Here is a 6184-nt window from a genome sequence, read left to right as displayed (position 1 = left end):
ACTGATATTTATTTTCCCAGACCCAGTTGCACATTTGGAATGTGCAAAAAAGAGAGCAACAATTTTCCCCCCCCAGCGCAACCTTCAGCTGCCCAGAACAAAGGGTAACACAACCAGGGGTATCAGATCAAACCTGATCACAGATGGGTGAGTTTCACTGCTTTCTCCTGTCTCTGTTTTCAGTTGCCACAGCTCCATTCTTTGTAAGAGCTAACAAGAGAAGACGTGCTGTTGGCCATGACCCACTGCACACAAAGATATGGAGCTCCAGCATGGGCACCAAGAGCCCGGAGGCCAAGAAACAGCCAGGAGGAATTATGTCTGCAGGCATGATAGAGCAGCTCAATATGGGAGCCGTATCTAATAATCTATCTACAAATGATAAAATCATCATATAATCACAGAATTGTTCGAGTTGGAAGGGACCTATAAAGACCATCTTGGCCAGCCTACTTCCACAAACACTTAATTATGAAAAACTTGGAAATAACATGGATGAAGTATTTTTGTCTGATGTTTTTCCTCATGATAACTTTGAGCTTTACAACTACAATTAACTGATGCCCTGCTATTCTTATGTATTTACTGAGCTTCAGTTAGTTTACTTTACAGACCCTCTGTTCCTGAATTCATATATAGTTTTAACAGAAAGAGAACCAGAAGCTCAGCTGCAAAGTGCACCAAGAGAACCCATCTTTGTCATCAAAGATAGAAATCTGTCATGGAGAAGAAACCTGACATCTCAAAGATATTCAGAAGGCAACCAGCTTGCCCATTCTGTCAGTGAAGAAACCTAGCACAGACCCCCTGGGGATCCCTACCCCTCCAGCAGGTGTTCCTGTACGCTCGTGTTCTGCCCAAACAGGAGTAACAACAACAGATAGGGTTCAAAATGACAGTGAGCTCCCACAAGTGGGAATTCCTTGGTATCTCCCATCTTTGATGGGAAGAAAATTTTTGACATCACTCCACTGGCACACACAGTACCAGCTTTAGTATTTGTATATACCAGGCTGATACCAATCATTCTGGAAATGGCAGCATAGTTCGATTATAAAAAACAAGATGATTAGACAAATGAGTCATTTATATATTGCCCTGGGAAAACAGCAGAGCACTCTAGTCAATTTCTTAGCACAGAAAGTTCACTGCAGCATTTTTTTAAAAGAGCAGTCCTCATTTCAGTGAATAATTTAACTCTACACATCCTGTCAATCATAAAGTCACCTCATCCTGAAAACCTAGGCAAAGCGACAAGGCAGATAGAGGAATGCCTTCACCACTGCTGTCTGTAGGGGAAGGAGGAATACGCGCCAGACAACAGCTGAAAAGACAGTGGAAGACAACTTGAAATAGGACATAAAATATCTTAATCTCATAAAAACTTGTAATCTGTGAATTTCTCCCATTCAGTCTTATCCTAGATAGAGTTCTCTTCTCTCTTCTGACCAGATGCAAACTGCTTGCTTACAGTACTCATTCTCTATATCAAAAGTGCTAATGCATCCCAGTAAAACTTATTTTTGCTTAAAATACATATTTTCAGTATTGTTTTTCTGAAATCTTTGCTAACATTAGACTGTTTATCTTTGACGTGACTATACAGATCAGCTGATAAAATCTAGGATATCAGCGTAGATAACAGAGTATCCATAGTAGATCATGAAATCATAGAATGGTTTGGGTTGGAAGGAACCTTAGATCCCACCCATTTCCAACCCTCTTCTGTGGGCAGGGCTGCCCCCCACCTGCTCAGCTGTCCAGGGCCCCAACCAACCTGGCCTTGAACACCTCCAGGGATGGGGTACCACAGCTTTTCTGGGCAGCTGTGCCAGCGCCTCACCGCTCTCTAGGTGAAAAATTTCCTCGTAATATCTGGCCTAAATCTCCCCTCTTTTAGTTTAAAGCCATTCACCGCTTCCATACAGTGACAGCACTGGAGTCCATGTTGGTCATGAAGGACAAGGGCCAGGCTGTGCTTCAGACTTGGGAAGGTCACTGGTCCAACTCCCCTGCAGCATACCAGATAGCCTATCATCCAGTATCCCACCTCATACTTTGATTAAGCTTGATTAAGAGCCATGAATTTTTCTTATAAGCATCAATTACTTTGTCTAGAACAATGCTGCCAAGCAAGGTGTTATCAGATGGTAACTGACAACATTTACATTGCGTGAGAAGGAAATGGTGAATTCAGAGCATCACGTGAGGTGACACACAAAGGCATTGGCAGAACTCATGCTGGGCTGCTGTGTGACAATGCCATTCTGACCACTTTCATATTGTAAACAACCATTGTGTTACACATGCACACTAGCAGTGGCTACCACTGTGATTTCAACCACTTTCAAAATGATGAAGAAAAAGCCAGGTATTGCCATACAGCAATCAAACTGGGAGATTTCTGGGACACTGGAAGGAGCCAGACACAAAGCAATCTTGTGCAACTCGTGTATGCTCTCCCAAAATAATCAGACCGTCTTGCCACATCTCATTTTCCTTTACCATGTACTGTTACTACATAACGTTTTCACTCAACGTGATAATTCTTTTCCCTCCAAAATCATGCAGGATATGCTCAGCTCTTGCATAAATTCAGTCCCCAGGTCACACCTCATCCCCAGGCAGATCCACAACTTTCCTGAAATATATTTGGTAATTCTTTACAGAAAAAGCATTAAAGGTGCAGCTGGCTGAGGTGGCTTGTTAGTTTTTGGAGTGTTCATTTATGCAGCAGGAGAAATGAAATGGTTTTCAAGCATAAATCAACCAGCTTTAAAGAAAAGGAATGTAGACTGGCAAGCTGAGAAGGGGAATGTCAGAGTTCCAGGTTTTTAAATAGAAATACAGAGAGCAAAGAGGTACAAACAATGGCCAATGAACAGTTCAAATATGTATAAAATGAAAAAAATGTGATGGTGATAATGTTACTTATTTCATTTTCTAATGTCAGCATCTTCTTCCCTGTCCTAGCTGTATACATCAAATTAAACATCCACCCTTCCTTCCTACAGAGAAGGCTTGTCAGAACATAACTGAAGGCCCAGTTCCTGCAAAGCAGATGAAATGATTTACCTCAAAAGAAAAATGGTGCAACTTTAATGTGATGTTTCTGAGAACTCTATGCTTTATGCAACTTTCCCACTTCATTTTTTTTGCAAAGACAACACCTGCTGAGCATTTTCAGTTCTGCGGGGATTACAGCTGTGGCTGCAGCTATTCTAGAGCAAGCTCTACTGTAAATGAAAGTTGGTTTTGCATCTGGGGAGTTGAGTTTAGCCAACCATTACATCAAGGGATGTGTGCTTGGTGCTGCACGGAAGACAGATTCCCAGTGTGAGTGAGGGAATTCCAAACAGAGATGTAACAAAATAAAGTATGAGCCACTTTGCTATCAGCATCATCTCTGGGGATCCCCTTCGGTGCAGAAGGAGATGAGGGAGAACACATGTGGCCCTCGCTGCTCCCTTTGTAGTCCCTGGCAAGGTGCAGGAGGCTGCAGGCAGGCCACAGCTGGAGCAGGACACCACTCACTGCCCTGCTCTAAGATGCTCCCCGTTGGGCTGCTGGCAATCAGAGCAACCACTGACATCATTGTAAATGACGTTTGTGAGCTGCCCACAATACTGGAATTCCAAGCCAACTCTGCCTTCCCTGCAGCACCAAGTGAGAAGGAATCCAGCCAGCACTCAGCTGGTCTGCATGCAAAGCATCGGGCTCTCGTTACAGCGTGAGTCTGCAAAAGCAACTTGTTTGGAACATTGTTCTAAAGTGTGAACACAGCACGCCCCAGCTGGGCAATGAAATACTAGCAATGAGAATGTGAGACTGGGAATGGGGGAAAAGCTCCGAAATTCTTCTGTCTGAATGAGAACAGTGGGAAAAATAGCTCAAGCTCACACTCCTGATACATTATTTAGAATCTGTTTTTCTTAATATTACCGAAGTGATCAAAATCCTTTTTACAATTGCACCTAATCCTTCCACATATGCATTAGGCACTGCAATCCTTTCCATAGATGGAATGTAATCCTTCCTCAGTAATTCAGGGGTGTGTTTTCTTAATTAAAAAAATGAGGATAAATCACTCCACTCATGTGGAGTTCTTATTGTTTTAAGTAATAATCACTGTGCCTGGATTCCATCACAATGTATTTTGCTACTGAGCACACTCTTCCTTCTTTATTGCAAATCCCTTTCCCCTGGTCTCTGTGGAAATGAGCAGCATAATGCCTTTCTAACAATACAGATTTTGCACAGTTTGTTCTGCTCACTCTGCAGCACATGCTATTTACTGCAGTTCAGGCCAAATTCAGGCCAAATTCAGGAATCTGTGAGTGCACAAGCTCATTGTACCCATGAGAAACATTATAAAGCAAACCTCTGAATGACTCCACTGAACAGTATAAAAGTCTATGCTTCGTTCTTTTCTCGTCTTACAGCACTGCAGGTAAACAAATGCAGCAAAAGTTGTATTTGCTGGATGCTTCCAGTGAATGCATGTCATGTTCATTTCACTCTGTTAAAAGTAGTGTGAAACCTCCTTCCCCCTTAGAAGGCTGAGTATCATCAGCCAGAAGAAAGGGCCAGAAATTGTCCACACTACCAGCAAAAGCATCTCATTGCAACTAGGCCAGTGCATGTGTTTGCCTTCTAAAAAAGGTCTCATTTTTTCAGTGGTAAAAACATTACTAAAAAGATCCAGCCCTGTCCGAGGTAAAGCAGCAACCCAGTTCTTCATAGAAGATTAATTTTAATAGCTACGAGCAGAATTGGTTTAGTGGGCGTGCTGGTGTTGTGTTGGTGGTTGGACTAGATGGTCTCCTTGGTCTTTTCCAACCTTAACAATTCTGTGATTCTATTCTATGTTTCTGTCTGCATCACTATTATCTTCCCTATTTCTGCATATCTCAGATGAACACATACTTGTCTATTAAGTTATACAGTATGGAAAGTGCTGGATCATCTCAGTCCTATCAAGGTGCGTAATTTGGGCAATGCCATTCTGACTGTCTATTGAATATCTCTGCATTACAATTCCTCAGTTCTTAATTTAGACATGCTTTAATAATGATATTGCAAAAGTATCAGTGCATGCCTTATGTCTATATATTAACAGTTCATCTCTGTAAACTACCTTGGTGATGTTTGTTTGGTATAGGAGAGCTGTTCTGCAATGCCTTTCTCAACTCATATCAGTTATCCCTTTTCCCATTAAAAATAAAGCTAATTTAAATGAACTAAATGGAACCTGACTGCTTGGTCTTAGGAAACACTGTGACCTTTTGCATTGAGCTGAAGAAAATAATCAACATAGCATGCCTGGTTTATGTATCCCAGTCCTCATTTTGACTCTATCAGAAGGGCTCTGTGTTATGTAGAGGGCTGCTTGGGGTTGCTAGCAGTGTGCTTTGCTCCTATCTCCATAAATCTATCTTTATTCAGTGATTTTGAAGCAGCTCAATTAGCACAATGAGTACAGTTTGGGAAGGAAAGCTGTTCCCACAGTAAAGATACCAACGTGAAATTCAAGAGTTCCAGTTTTGTAAAGTAATTCAAATTATGTTCCTCAGTTTTCTGCCATTAAGATTAGGATTTCATCTTCCTTTCCCCTCTTCTTAGCTGAAGTCTGGCTGTCTGGACAAGCCCTAGGACGACAGAGCCCTTGGGGCCTCAAGAACTACTGCAGCACAAACAGTTTGCTTTTGCGTGGTATATTTAGATGACAGATAAAAAGCAGTTGGTGTCTGAGGCAGTTCTGGATGTTATAAAAGCCAAAGCTTTTATCAGCACCAGGACTCTGTTATTACCCGGTTAGTAGGGAGCAACAAGTTATCATCGTTACTGCTGTGAAAAGTGCTCCCTTTCTCTTTATGCCTCTTTATTTCTTCGTTCCTCAGATCTCTGTTGCTGAGGAAATATTATTCCCCACTCCTACAATAAGTAATTTTTATGGAGCTTTTGCTCTGTTTTCTTTTGCACAGACAGTCCAAGTTCTCTCCTGCTTTCATCCTCCCTCTGCAAAGAGGACTCATGCACAACCGCACCCATAAGGACTCAGGATGAGGAGCAGCAAAGACTCCACAAGCAGAGTAATCAGAGAAGTAGATGAACCAAAGAGCGCTGGGTACAGAGTTACAGAATCATAGAACCATTTGAGATAGAAGGGATCTTTTGAGGTCAT

Source organism: Meleagris gallopavo, chromosome 3 (assembly GCF_905368555.1).
Source record: "Meleagris gallopavo chromosome 3, MGAL_WU_HG_1.1, whole genome shotgun sequence".
Classification (NCBI taxonomy): domain Eukaryota; kingdom Metazoa; phylum Chordata; class Aves; order Galliformes; family Phasianidae; genus Meleagris; species Meleagris gallopavo.
This window is presented reverse-complemented; position numbering follows the sequence as displayed.